Source organism: Paroedura picta, chromosome 2, assembly GCF_049243985.1.
Source record: "Paroedura picta isolate Pp20150507F chromosome 2, Ppicta_v3.0, whole genome shotgun sequence".
NCBI lineage: Eukaryota > Metazoa > Chordata > Lepidosauria > Squamata > Gekkonidae > Paroedura > Paroedura picta.
This window is the reverse complement of record NC_135370.1, coordinates 33,944,690-33,960,229: the sequence shown is the minus strand read 5'-3', so window position 1 is coordinate 33,960,229 and position 15,540 is coordinate 33,944,690. Positions and strand designations below refer to the sequence as shown.

General features: G+C 43.8%; 1 protein-coding gene across 3 annotated transcripts in view; it reads right to left on the bottom strand.

The window, feature by feature from the left end:
• Positions 1-15,540, bottom strand: part of CHN1 (chimerin 1) — a 161,454-nt gene that overhangs the window by 73,112 nt on the left and 72,802 nt on the right. The window contains exon 1 of one of the 3 annotated variants that reach the window (XM_077319661.1): positions 3,942-4,052. The exons of the other annotated variants lie outside the window; for them this stretch is intronic. The gene's annotated coding sequence lies outside the window, so the exon portion shown is untranslated. Of the gene's footprint in view, positions 1-3,941; positions 4,053-15,540 lie in introns of those variants that run through there. 3 annotated transcript variants of the gene reach the window in all.

Below are 15,540 nucleotides of genomic sequence, written 5' to 3'. Positions count from 1 at the left end.
GAATGCAACGGGCTTGGCCCCTAGTTTACTCATAAAGCCATCTGTAAGACAGACCCAACTCTATTATCCTTTCAAACACTGAGTGCTCAGTACAAAGAGACAGGTTATTTATCGCCACTGAACCATAAAGAAGCATTATGTTATTTTCAAGGGACTGTAGCAGAGCCACATCTTTATATGATTCTTAGTTTGCTACCAGTAGTGGAGAAATCCAAAGCCAACATTGGTTGAAATGATATGATATTATGTGAGATTTTAAGAGCTGATTAATAGTAGCATGGTGAAGAGCCAGTGGGGTGAAGTGGTTAAAGAGTGGCGTTCTCTTATCTAGATAACTGAGTTTGATTCCCCACTCTTCCACATGCAGCCAGCTGGGTGACCTTGGGCTAGTCACAGTCCTTTGAGAGCTGTTCTCACAGAGCAGTTCTCTTAGAGCTCTCTCTTAGAGCTTAGAGCACCCTTCCTCACAGGGTGTCTGTTGTGGGGAGAGGAAGGGAAAGGTGTTTTCCCTTCTACTTTCTATTCTACTCCCGAGATCAACTGTCATATGTTTTATTATGGACTTAGTCATGGTATTAGAACAGAAGTAGATTAATACCCATTTGATCTATTTTATCACAATTCCGAGAGTATACTCTAATAGTAGGCATACTGGGTGAAAAAGTGAGGTACTTGTGTTAGTCTATTGCAGCAAAACAAAACTGAAGTCCAGTTGCACCTTAAAGGCTAGTTGAATTTATTCCATACTCTCTGACGGACTCGAGGGATTTCAGATTGGATGCAAACCTGACCCCTTTTATATGTGCTGTATGTTACTGGTGGATAACTATAGATTGCCTAAAGGGCTGTAAGCAATCTATTCTGTCTCACCTCTGTTCTCTCCCCATTTGATATATGGGGATGATAATACTAGCTTACTCTTACAGGACGGTTGTAAGAATTATTGAGATAATATATGTGCTTTGAACACTTGAAATGCATTATATAAATGAGATTATCATCAACTTGGAAGCATTCATCATTATTAAAATACTGCTTTTCAGTCCCAAATGCTGTATTTTTTTACCTGAATTCGTTTAACTTTTTGCCACTGGGAAATATAATTCTTCATGTGGTGCTAATCTAACTATTTTTCACGTGTTGCTAATCTGACTACTTTATACAAGAAATGAAATAACTGAACCTTCTGTGACAGCTGCTTTTTTGTTTATTAAACAGGAAAGAGTATGTATATAAATGCATATGCTTATTCCCTAACCGCTCAACGGAAATGTTACTCCAGGAGTATACAAAACGGACTTTGACAATGTCATCAGGACTCTCTTAATGGATCCGCAGTATGTTTTATTTGAAAGCAGCAATAAATAATTTGGCTCTGTTGAAAGGTGTTTAGGATTATTGTGCCCCTGGTCTAACCGGAGAGATGGAATTCCAGACAGCAGCTTGGAGAGGGAGTTAATCAGAACTGACAGCGCTGACCCTGAAAAAATACACATCAGTTGGCCTTGTATCCTAGGACAGACAGGAGGGGGTCAGGAGGGGTCTGAAAGCCCACTTCTCTTGATCACCTGACTGGGGATTTCCTTTGCTCTCCGGTATAGTTCACCAGGAAAGCCAAGGGAAGGTAACCTAGAAGGAGAAGAGGAGGAGGTTTTTTACACCTCACCTTTCACTACTTGAAGGAATCCCAAAGCGGCTTAAAAACACCTTTTCCTTCCACTTCCCACAACAGACACTCTGTCAGGTAGGTGGGGCTGAGAGGGCGCTAAGAGAACTGTGAGTAGGGTCAACCAAGCTGGCTACAATGTGGAAGAATGGGGAATCAAACAGTTCTCCAAATCCACCACTCTTAACCACCTACACTCCTCTGGCTCAACAGAGCAAGGTATTTTACCAGAGCAATTCCTGTGACAGAACCTGACAGATGTGAAATGCTGCTGTCTCCTCCCCATATTCTGATGTGGGGCAGCTGCCAGGGCCCATCACTTCGGGGGGGGGGGAGCATGTTGCTGCTGACTCCCACCCATGCACTTCCCCTGCCACCCTTCTAACCTGTGCTCCCAACTGCCCAGGGTCACCGAGGAAGGGCACATGGGTGGTGCACAGTGGGGGCATTCCTGATATCAACATCAGGAGCACTTACAGCTACAGGAGCACTTACAGCACTTACAGCAGCCAGTGCAGTGGGAGAAAAGGTGTGCAGGTGGTCAGGGAACTGCAGGTGGTACAGGGGACTGGGTTTGCAGTCAGCAGAAGGATGCAGGTAAGGATCCTGCAGTATGGGGATGGAAAAGAGGGCATGAGGGGATCCTTAGTGGTGGGCAAAGAGGTTCTGCCGGGCCATTAATGCCCAGGGCCATTAAAAATCTGGAACTGGCCTTGCCTGAATAAGGATATTCTTGCCTACCAGAATATGGCAGAAAGCTGGAGTAGATAATTGAGGCCAGATCTGTCAAGGATTTGAACCCCGCTCTTTCAAATCCTAGTCTTGACACTCTGAGTAACCACTGCATCATACTGGCTTTTGGGGAGGCAGGTGTTGTGGAGGAGAAGTAAACATGCAAGTCACCCACTTGCATGTTTATAAACCATGTTTATAAACCTGGATAAACCATGCAAGTCACCCACTGGTTGCAGAGTCCTCCCTCAAAGGTCAAACCATTGCTTGAAAGGACCTCCCCTGCTTTTTATTGACAGAAACTAACATTTAAAGGCTGGCAATACTTATGTGGTTACCTAGCAACTCCAACAATGGCCACTGAAAGGGTATCTATTTCTTAAAGTTACAGGGGCTGTTTCTATTACAGGCAGCGGGGGGGGGGTGTTTGACTCCCCCAGCTGTATTTTTCTTCAAACTTGGGGTCCCATTGACAGGAAGACCCCAGGGCTCTGGATTTAAGTACCCACAACATTGAGAATTAGACATATTGATTGAATCTGAGGATCATAGAACTCTGCAAACCAAACTCAATGGAGGCAAGAACAAACCAGGTACAAGCACTGCTGAATGTTAACTGAAGATACTTCTCCTACCATCCTTCCCAATTAATGTGGAAAATTATTAATTTCTCTTGAGAAAAAAAACTGAGGCATGTACAAACAAACATAACTTAATGTTCAGGTGATCTGAACAGCTATCAGAATTCATGTGGCAAGGGCAGATACTGTTCCTGTGTGGTTATTTCTGCATGCTGCAAAACCATAAACTGTGACAGAAACATGTGCCATAATTTGTTGGTGTGCATGTGTTTTATTTTAGGTGTCCTTGATTTTTCTTCATCTTTTGTCACATTTGCATAATGTATTTTCTCCTTTGTGCATTAAAAGAACTGAATGAATCATGGTGTCTCTCCAACAATTGCCCCTAATTACTAACATATTTCATTAGACTTAAAATTAAACTCCTGCTGTGGTTTAAAATTATTGGCATTAGTGAACTATTGTTTTATATCCATTTTATAGCACCACAAATCCACTGATAGTGCCAGAATTACACCCAGCGTAACTGGGAGGCACCGTTGTATGTATCTTCTAGAACGGCACATACCGATACAGGCATGAGGCAGCTTAGGGAGCTGTTCTAATATTTTATTTTTACTTTTCTTCAGGATTACAAAAAGCTACTTAGTGATTTCATTCCCTGGCCTTCACTGTGTTGAGTCAAACACTCAGAAACATATGAAAGGCATATTTTAAGATAAAAATAAAGACATCAAGGGGAGTTTGAGCTCACGAAAAGCTCAGATTTATAAACCTCCACAGGTACAACTTAGCTCTCCCAGGTAAATTGAAAGGAGGAAGAATTCAAACCACTTCACCCAAACACACCAAGATTAGATACATGAAGATTCCCCACCTGGAGATTTTGAATGCGCCTGATTAAAGCTGATTATTTTAATCCATTCTAACATTATTCTAAAATAACCTTCTTTTGAACTTACAGGCTCCATTTTAAATTGGGGCTTGTCACTCTCCTGCTGAAATCCTGCTGTGACAAGCCTTGGAGGGCTTCCACCAATATTCACTTCATCTACTTCACTACGACAGTAGCACTGTGGCAACAGGAATTCTGGGAAACGTAGTTCTCATGGCTCTTGATCAGAATTATATTTCCCATATAGAGGCTAGCCAAGGCCAAGCTGGCAGGCCTCACTATTGTAAATTTAAACCAGGGGTGACAGCAAGTAGGTTGGATTTAAGCAAGGGGGGGATCAGGTTCTATTTGAAAGGAGCTGGGTGAGGTGGGTTGAATTTAGGGATGGTTAGGAAATTCCTTGAGCTTTTATAATGGAGTCTAGGGAGTATAATGCTGCCATTTCCTGAATGGGAACTGATCTATGTGGTCTAGATATATGCTGAAATTCCAGACCTCCAGGACCCACCTCCAGGTCGGCTAACCTAGCTGACTTCCACAAATTCATACTTTGAAGCGTATACATTTGGAGCTATAGTTGTCATATTCCCATAAGAAGGCTTTCAAGTATGGAAAATCAACATAAAGGAACTTGCTTCCATGGGCAAATTGCTTCTTTTGCATTTCCCCCAAAATAAGATGGATTCCAAAGTGGGTAACAGTAATCAGGGGAGGGTTGTAATGGTGATTGTGTTGACTAGAATCTGGAAGACCCAGGTTTGAATCTTTACTCTTTGAGCCAGTTACACACCTATAACCTAACTCAACCTCATAGGGCTGTTGTGAAGGCAAAATGAAGGAGAATGACTAGCTTGCTGTGGATTCCTCTTGAGAAGGGGAGGATACATATTAAATGACAATCAGAATAAAAATTGAACAGCTAAAACCAAGCGATAAAAAATGAAATGGTATTATCTGTTTTAGATTTTAAAAATGAAATAGTATTATCTGTTTTGGATTTATTCACACTTTTTGTACTCAGTGATCTCTAAGCCAGTATTAAAAGTAAAGGTAAAGGTATCCCCTGTGCAAGCACCGGGTCATGTCTGACCCTTGGGGTGACGCCCTCCAGCGTTTTCATGGCAGACTCAATACGGGGTGGTTTGCCAGTGCCTTCCCCAGTCATTACCGTTTACCCCCCCAGCAAGCTGGGTACTCTAGTATTACACCAGTATTACACCAAAGCTAAAACAGGTCAACTTGATTGAGTTTATTCATTACATCTCTTGAACTATAAACACTATATACAGGGAGAAAAGTTAAAGTACAGTGGTATGTTGAATTAAAATACATGGATGCTTTGGGCTGAGCCTGCATTGAGCATGGATGCTTTAGTCTGATTTTGCATTGAGCAGGGGGTTGGATTAGATGGCCCTTCCAACTATATGATGCTATATTTCTGAGTTTCATACAACGCAATACCATAACATAAATTTATATGGAAAACATACCCTAAGCTCGATAGCCCAATCTTGGAAACCAAGCAGGGTAATTAGATGGAAGACCAGCAAGTATGTAGAGTAAGGTCATGCCAAACTTTCATACACACACACACACACACACACACACACACACACACACATTAAGTGGATTTTACTTTGTGGCACCTTTGAGATCAACAAAGTTTAATTTTGGGTATAAGCTTTTGTGAGCATGCACACTTCTTCAGATACAAGTAAGGTGTCACTGAACTTAAACTTTGTTCCGTGTTTGTGTGTGTGTGTGTGTGTGTGTGTGTGTGTGTGTGTGTGTGTGTGTGTGTGTGTGTGTGTGTGAGAGAGAGAGAGAGAGAGAGAGAGAGAGAGAGAGAGAGAGAGAGAGAGAGAGAGAGAGAGAGAGAGGCTGGCGTGTTGGTTAGTTGACTTTTATAGAGAGTGCAAAGTTAGGTTGGAGCCACATGCTGAAGGTCCCTTAGATATACTAACCATATGATTTGACACACATTTTCCTACTTCATGGTCCAGCTGCTTTCCATAGGAACGTTTTGTCTGTTTTTTGCAACATCATTGTGGTGGCTACAAGAGGAGTTCCCTATCAAGTCATGCAATTCTGTGGAGTGATTATGGGCTAAAGTAAGTAAAAACATGTAAGATTATGGGCTTCAGTAAGTAAAAAACATATAAAACTGCAATGTAATTCTACAAAACAAGCCCTGCATTTTACTGTGAATTATACAGACAAAATCCCACTACGGTGATTTATATTCAACGTTACAGGATCAAGAGCTAGACAATGGCCCTACTAAGATGTCTGAACAAAACCAGGAACATTCAGGAAGAGCACAAGCATGGCTTCTTTGCCATACTCACAGCATCCCCTCCTCCCCCCCCCCCCCTTCAGGCACACAGCATGATTAAAAGTCTCTTGGTTTGGAAAGGCTTGAAACAAATTCCAGTTTCCCATGACGAACGTAGGCAGGGAGAAGGAGAAATTAGGGTTTCCTCCTCACAAACTAGGCATTCTAAGCTGAGACAAAAACCACCTCTGACTTCTCCAAGTTCTTGCATTTAACTCATGAGAGTAAATTGGAGTTGGAACCTTTCTGGTTTATCCTTTTTGGCCTTCAAACACATTGTACATATTAGGGCAGCCTTTCTCAACCAGGGTTTCATGACGGTCCTGGAAGGGTTTCCCAAATGGGTGGGAGTTAATTAATTGTTAATATAATTTTTTATATTTTATATAAGCTCCCCCTCCCAAAATGGCCAATGATGGGCCTGGAGGGGGTGAGAAGGGGGGGGCAGGCGTGTACACAGCTATGCTTCCCAACCATATTCCGTATGATTGTGCCACTTCTGGGGTTTCTGAGAGTCTGAAGAATGTTTCAGGGGTTCCTCAACAGTGACAAAGTTGAGAAAGGCTGTATTAGGGAAAGGGAAGAGGGCGCATATGAATCGAGGAAACAAGCTGTGTTTGTATCTGTGGTGAAAAAAAACAGGTGCTTTACTGTGACCTCTGAATCCCGCTGTGGGGTGAGCTGTGAGTGGCGTATGTGTGGATGTGAAATATTTGTCATAGGTCCTAGGGTATGACAATGACAATGAGGATTCCCATTGACTTCTTCTGCATCACTCATTTGGACGTAAGTAGAAGGATGTTCGATCCCTGGACCGTTAAAATGCATTACTCACTCTCTTCGTATCTAATAATTTCTGAAGATGAAAGCCGGTGGAAGTCTGTTGCTAACAGAACAGCTAAGGATAATCTAGGCGTTCCGGTGAAAAAGATGACAGAACTGACAACAAAAGACAGATTGGAGTGGGAAGCAGTGGTGGGGGAAAGGAGAACAGGGACATAGAACCATATGGCAAGAAAGAGAGATGCCAGAGGAAGACCAAGAAGCCAGGTAATTCATTGAATCCAGAAGTCCATTACAAGTATAGCCTGGAACACCAGCCATTACACCTACCAGAACAGCTGTTACATGGCTGTGGTGGGGAGAACTGCACTATATAAATGGGTCAAAGGGTCTTTTCCTTTCTCACAGACCTATCACATACCTCATAACAGGAAACCTGGGCTTTTCACCTAGTCCACAGGGAGCTGCAGCCAACTGCTTGATGAGTTTTCTTGAATTTACTATATTATTTTGTTTCCATTTTACTGCATTGATATCCAACCTTTCTCCCCGAAGAGGACCTGAAGAAGCTTTTATCATTCTTCTCTCCTCCACTGAATCTGTGTGTATGTGACCAGCCCAAGGTCTCCCAAGAAACTTCCATGTCCCAGTGTCTTAGGTCCTAACCCAACACTATAGCTCAGCCTTTCTCAACTTCGTTACCGTTGAGAAACCCCTGAAACATTCTTCAGGCTCTGAGAAACCCCAGAAGTGTCACAGTTGTGCAGAATATGGTTGGGAAGCATAGCTGTGTACACGCCCACCTAGTGCTCCTCACCTTCTCACCCCCTCCAGGCCCATCATTTTAGGAGCAGGTAGGCAGGTCAGCATGACCATAGATAATCTTATCACCTGATAAATGTTTAACAAAAATTTAAAAATATTAACAATTAATTAACTCCCACACATTTGGGAAACTCTTCCAAGTTCGTCAAGAAACCCCAGGGTTTCTCAACCTGCTCTAGCTTCTGCCTCATGCTGGCTTGCAAATACATCTCCTGCTTTTCAGTGTCAGATATACATTTCAAACATCTCCAGATGCATATACTGAAGAGTTTCACTTCTGATAGAGACTGTTACTGCCTGAGTCATCTTAATGGACACAACATTGTGGCACAGGAATTGCAGGAGAACCTGGCTCTAGAACAGCGATAGTAAGTAGCTCAGGAACCACATGTAGCTCTTGGATATGCCACCTGTGGCTATTTTGAGTCCTGTTCCCCAGTGTGGCATCTGCCCCATGTTTCAGGATAGTGGGCAAGTGGGGCTTGGGGTCAGCCAATACAGTGTTTCCCTGAAAATAAGACACTGTCTTATATTTATTTTTCCCCAAGAAGACACACTATGGCTTGTTTTCAGGGGATTTTTTTAAGTCGGTGCCATCAACAAAGGTGTTTGTGTGGGGTGAGAGAGACTGGGGCGGCCAGTGCCATGGCACGGAGGGGTGAGGTGCTGATGCTGGCAGCGCACCAGCTGGCGTCCGCACGCAGATGCAGAGCTCTGCGCCCAAGTGCGGGTTCCGGCTGGCATGCTGGTGCTGGCACCACCCCTCCCCTGGTCGTCTCGGGCGTCAGTGCATGCCGAAGCGGCTGCAACCCTACCGCAGACTGTTGCCGGTTGGTGCTGGAGGAGAGAGACCCATAGTGCAGCCACAGCTTTACTTATATGGCGTATATTGCGCAAACACTTAGAAATCCTGCTACGGCTTATTTTATAGGTATGTCTTATTTTCGGGTTATGGCTTATATTGTGCAAATGCTTAGAAATCCTGCTACGGCTTATTTTACGGGTATGTCTTATTTTCAGGAAAACAGGGTAGTTCCCACCTTGAAACAGCTACCTCCAAAAGAATGGGCAAGCTGCAAGCCTCTGTTTGCTGCGGGCCTTGTACCAAAGATGAAAGTCAGCATGGCTCTTTTGATTGATGGTAACTATAAGTGTGGCTCTCAGCCAGCCACCGGATACACTAGGCAATGGAAAATAACAGGACGAGGAAGCAATGGGAACAAGAGGAGAAGCACAAAAGCACCAGTGGCCCACAGCACAGAATGGAAAAGAACAGTCTTTGAAGATGTTAGGGTCAGGGTGATAGGATCATCATTTTCAAATACTTGAATGGCTGTCATCTAGAAGATGGAGCAGAGTTGTTTGTCTCTTGTGGCCATTCCTTGCATTTCCAGGGAATTGCTGGTCGCCACTGTGGGATGGTAGGCACATTTCCCCCAGGCCAGGCTGGGTTCTGGAGATTTTTGGTGGAGGGATCACTGAGAATGAAACTGGGGTCACTGTGGGTGGGCAGGTTGTTGTGGGTACCTGCCCTATGCAGGGGGTTGGACTAGAAGAAACTGTAGGTACCTTCCAACTCTATGATTCTATTACTCTTGGGCTCATTCGGGGACAAAAGCATGCAGGGAAGTGGTTCTTTTCATATGCCCACCCAATTCACAATTTATGGCACACAGAGTCTTACAGTAAATATAGCATAGAGCACATCTATCTTCATTGCAGATGCTGTTCTCTCATCCAGGTTTCTACGTCTCCATTGCACTCATTCTCTTAATTCCCATGAACCTCTTAGCTCCCTCTCCTCCTTCATCCATGCTTTCTCCTTAACTCATTCTACTCTCAGCTCTATTCTTACCAGTTCCATAAATGTCCCAACAACACACAACCTATTGGACTGGATCCAACCAGCGTTTCTGCTGGTGAAAACGGGAAGAGAGAACCCCCTTTGACTTGCATGGGTGGGAAACAAAGGCCCTGTGTGTACAACGGGGCCTGCGGGAGGGGGACTGTGATAAGGAGGTGAACTGGGGAAGATTAAGTGAAAAGGTTGGCAGGATCCAACCCTCTCTTTATTTACTTTTATATCCATTTACACCTCATCTTTCTACTCAATGACAACTCCATTCTATCCTCATAACAATGCTGTGAGATAGGTTAGGCCAGGGGTAGTCAAACTGCGGCCCTCCAGATGTCCATGGAATGCTGGCAGGGGCTCCTGGGAATTGTAGTCCATGGACATCTGGAGGGCCGCAGTTTGACTACCCCTGGGTTAGGCTGAGGAACTGTGGCAGGCCCAAAATCATCCAGTGGGCATCCATGGAATAAACATATGGCTAGAATAAACATATGGAGCAGAGAGGTCTATCTGGGGCTATTAGCCACAAGGTACAGAGAGAACACTATTACTGGAACAGTGGGGCTCTATATTCTTGGTGCTTGGGGGGCAACAATGGGAGGGCTTCTGGAGTTCTGGGCCCGCTGGTGGACCTCCTGATGGCAACTGCGTTGTAGCTACTGTGTGACACAGAGTATTTGACTAGATGGGCCACTGGATTGATCCAGCATGGCTTTTCTTATGTTCTTATGAGGATTCAAACCTGGGTGTTCCAGATAGTAGTCTGACACCCTTAACCACTTCAGTGTACGAGAAGGACACCCCCCATCCTACCAAAATGACCCACTATAAGGGGTTCTCAATCTTCCTAATACCACGAACCTTTGATCCAATCCCTCATGTTGTGGTGACCGCCAACTGTAAAATTATGCAAGTGTTCTTTCACAGAAATTAAAACGAAACTGACCAATGGCGTGAAGATCCATTGTTCATGATTGTTTAGAAATTGTTTTTTCCCCAAAGTTTCTCAGTTCAGCTCTGCCTCTTGTCCCACCATGCCGATCTCACTCTTTTCCGCTTCTCCGGACAGACGGACGCTCTATCTTGATCTACCCCGCAAGGTGCCCCCCTGGCTAAGCTGATTGCCTTGCTGCAACCCCCATGAAAGGGTCATTCAACCCATTCGACCCCCCTCCCCCCGCAAAGGGATCCCTACCACCAGGATGAGAACCCCTGGACTAGATCCGCATGACTCCCTCGTCCTCCTCGGCTTGCAAGTGTTCCTTGCCATGTAAAGGCCTCACCTGACAGGACGTACCTGCCTGAAACAAAATCTGACCCTAGCCAGAAAGTCTTTGCGGTGAACTGCTTCAAAAAAAAAACTTCTCCCTAATTTTCAAATTAAATTCCTCGGCTTTTTATGTCGCAGAGCCTTATTTCTCTGTACGTCTGACAGAAAACAGGCTTTGCAGGAAAGGCAACCATGGCAACGCGTTAAAACACACAGTGCTCAGCAGCTATCGCCTCAAAAGAACATACAGTGCTCCTGCACTTCGACGCCTACCACCAGTACAATTCCTCCTTGCTTTCTTTTAATCTTTATTCTAATTAAACAAGTTTCCAGCCCCCCCCCCCAAAAAAAAAGGTTTTCAAAAAAAAATGACGCAAGGGATGAGGTCATCTTCTTGTTGTCATCCTCTGTTACAGGCCTTGGCACAGAGCAGAGCCTACTGCTTAGCTGACTTTAAAAGGCAGATTTAATACTCTCTGGAGTTAATTAGGAATTTCCTGTTCCTTTCACTTGTATGGGATTCCTCATTTGCATTACAATGTTTTTTTTGTAATACTTTTAAATCTCACTTATGTTTTCAGTCTGACTTTTGAAAAGAAAAACAAGAAAGGATCACCTGTGGGAGGTAATGAATGAACCAGCAATTCACCTAATTAATACTGATCAACCATGTTTTTTTTTTTTTGGAAGGGACATTTGCAGCTATTACATTCCTCCCCCCCCCCAACATATGAAACTACAATTATGATCTAATGAATAAATTTGGGAGGGGTGTGTGTGTTCTGAATGATTTACATTGATCTTCTCTCTTTTCAAGGACAAAAATCCTCTCTTTGATATTTTAATGTGGCATTATGTATTTCGAAACCCATAAAACTTACTATGCCCTACGAACCACACAGTAAATGCTTGTGACCTCTTTAGCAGGTGCAGCTTGAAATAAAACTACATCTGAAGTTCAGTAAAGTAACATTATTCTCCTCTATATCTCTCTCACTTTTCGTTCTAAGCAGCCTTCTTCTGAGATGTCAGAATGATTATCAGTGGAAGAATCTTACACAGCTAGCCAGGTGTTGGATCTGCACTCTTATATAGACTAGTAGAAAACACCTGCCTGCAAATAAAGATCCTATTTGTTTACTGTTCTGCAATTGGGCAGTTTGTAGTCTTCTGTCATTGGCTTAAAGAGGCCTCTGCTCCATGCTCAATCAAGTAAGTTTTAAAACTCCAAGGCAAGATTCAAACAGGATTCTCTTGGCAAATGCAAGAGAAATGTCTAGCTGAAGCTCTCTTCCAGTTTTACCTTGCTTTTTTGATTTGATGGGAATGTAATACTGGGCCACCGTGTATCCCCTCCCCAACGTGGCTTACAAATTAAAGAACTTACTTAGATTTTGGAGAAGCTACTGCACATAATACTGAAGGCTTAGCAGTGTAGGAAAAGAGAACCATGCACTGGAATGTTTTTTTGGAGGGAAAGGATATTTCAGTGCTAGAAATATTTGCTTCCTTTTATGTTTCAGAAAGTTTGTTAGCTACAAAATGCAACAAAAACTGCATTCAGACTAAACATCTAGTTGTGGAGGGGAGGGGGAGGAGGAGGAGGAAGAACAACAACAAAAACAACATGAAGTTCTTATATGCTACTTTTCCCCACCAGAATTAGTCTCAAAGCGGCCTTCCCTTTTCTCTCCCCACAACAGACACCCTGTGAGGTGGGTGAGGCTGAGAGAGCCCTGATATCACTGCTCGGTCAGAACAGCTTTATCAGGGCTGTGGCAAGCCCAAGGTCACCCAGCTGGCTGCATGTGGGGGAGTGCAGAATCAAACCTGTCTAGCCAGATTAGAAGCTGGCACTCCTGACCACTACACCAAATGTGAGCCAACTCTCCTGTTGCTGGGCAGGCACTCATGCTTAAATTCTCCCTGCTCCCATCTTATGTGGAGCATCCCGTTTAATAACTTACCAGTAACATGTACTATATGAATGCATCTGCAAAGCATACGTGCATTGGTACATCAAGGGGAACTGGTTTTTAACCACAGTTCTGGATGAGAAGAAGAAGAAGAAGAAGAAGAAGAAGAAGAAGAAGAAGAAGAAGAAGAAGAAGAAGAAGAAGAAGAAGAAGAAGAAGAAGAAGAAGAAGAAGAAGAAGACTTGGTTCTTACATGCCGCTTTTCTCTACCTGAAGGAGGCTCAAAGTGGCTTACAGTCACCCCTTTCCTCTCCCCACAACAGGCACCCTGTGAGGCAGGTGAGGCTGAGAGAGCCCTGATATCACTGCTCGGTCAGAACAGCTTTCTCAGTGCTGTGGCGAGCCCAAGGTCACCCAGCTGGCTGCATGTGGGGGAGTGCAGAATTAAACCCGGCATGTCAGATTGAAGTCCGCACTCCTAACCACTACACCAAACTGGCTCCCCAGGAGAAGTGATGGTTGAGCCCTGCATCAAGCCAGGCAGTGCACATTTTAAACTAACTGAAGTTAAGTGTGATATCTGGATGCAAACCAAAATAATTCTACTCCAGATATCAGCCCCAAGAAAAGGATGTCTTTACTAACTTTCATGAATTATGATGGGAAGAGACAGGTACCCGGAACCAATGAGAAGTCTTGTGTGGTCTGGTATAACCAAACTTTGCTTTTTGACATTCTAGTTGTAATTGGTAGAGAACTACTGCAGGTTCCATTAAAAATCTGACAAGAGCAATTTAGAGATACCAGCAGATCTGTTCCTCTGCTAGCACACTAGAATAGCTTTATCACTTAAAATGATGTTGAAGGGAGGTGTAATAATGCTTGCCAATGGCTGAAGACACTGTTTACCTTTTAACAGCGAGCACAGGAAAAGGATAAAGAATACTTGAAAGAAGCAAGTAAAACTTATGGCATAATTAATGGTAACACAAGACTTCAGATTTGGACGGGGAGTGAAGAAATAACAGGAGCGGAGAAAGGGAAGAGATGCTCAGCCAAAGTGAAAAGAAAGCAGATGCTTACTGTTTTCTTCCCAGGAAAGGAAGGAAAGGAAAGGCACATTAGAAAAATTGGACACACCAGCTGCAGGAAACAATGGTACTCAAAGATCAAAAACATTTATAATCCAACTAATGCATGAAAGAGAAAACTAAAGAGAGAAAAAGCAGGCCCCCCTCCCAATCGGACATCGTCACAGAAGTCAACCCAAGATGCAAGGAATGGTATGGGTAGCTAGCATCTGGCTTGAGTATTTTGGTTTGCAGTGTTATTGCCATTTTCCACCAATGGAAGCGGCCCATCGTTATCAGATAAACGTTGTAGAAGTTCGCCCCACCTATTGCTAATCGTCACTTTGCTCCCTGTCCTGTTTATGATGGTCCAGGAGTAAAATTCAGAGGGGAGCAGGGTTGAATGTGTAGGAAAAGTTAAAGGCCGAAGGAAAATAGGAGGACCCAACATGGGATGGATTGACTCAATCAACAAAGCCACAGCTCTGAGTCTGCATGATCAGAGCAAGGATGATAATTGTTGTATTTGGGGGATTATTAGTAAGATGTTTTTAGGATTTGACTATGTTTTTATGTTATGTTTTATTGTGAACCACTGTGAGCCAGCTTGCTGGAAGCAGCGGTCTATAAATCTAATAAATAGATAATGATAGGATGTTTTGGAGGCCATTAATTCATAGGGTGGCCGTTAAGTCAGAAGTGACTTGACAACACTTAACACACATTCAGGGGTGGCCAAACTGTGACTCTCCAGATATCCATGGACTACAATTCCCATGAGCCTTTGCCAGCATGGCCGATTGGCAGCGGCTCATGGGAATTGTAGTCCATGAACATCTGGACAGCCAATATTTGGCCACCCCTGCTACAAATCCTCTTCGTATCATTCTTCAGAGTCCCCTCTACCCCTCAGGCTCAGCATTTTGTGGAGATCACTGAGATGCAGTGGGATGACGAGGACATTGGAAAATGGTGTCTGGGTCCAAGCCATAATTTCAAGCCCAACATGCATTTGTCAATATAGGCTGTAGCCCAGGGGTAGTCAAACTGCGGCCCTCCAGATGTCCATGGACTACAATTCCCAGGAGCCCCTGCCAGCGAATGCTGGCAGGGGCTCCTGGGAATTGTAGTCCATGGACATCTGGAGGGCCGCAGTTTGACTACCCCTGCTGTAGCCTGTGAAACCTCTCACTGCAAATAGCCACTTTTTCGTGCATTACAAAAGAAGCCTTCAGATGTCTGAAATGAGTCATTAGGTTTGTACGTAATCTGAATCATTTATTCAGAGCAAGTATGGTGGGATGATGGACAGATGGCAAGCAGGAAAGGAAGTTCCTGCTGAGAAAATCCACAGCAGCCTTTATCAACCACATTCACCCTTTGTGTGGTGTTCTGAAGCCACTTAGATGACACATGAACATTATACAGAGAGCAACTCCATTTTTTCCAGCTTTCTTTCTTTTTTTTTAAGGAAGAGAAACTGTTCTATTTGTCTGCCTTTACAAGACACTTCTGAAATTAAATGTGTCTCATTTAACTTTGGAAAAGTTCAAAAAGGGAAGGTGGGATTTTAAAACGTGCCACATCAAAGTGAACCCTGATTTCTTTGGAA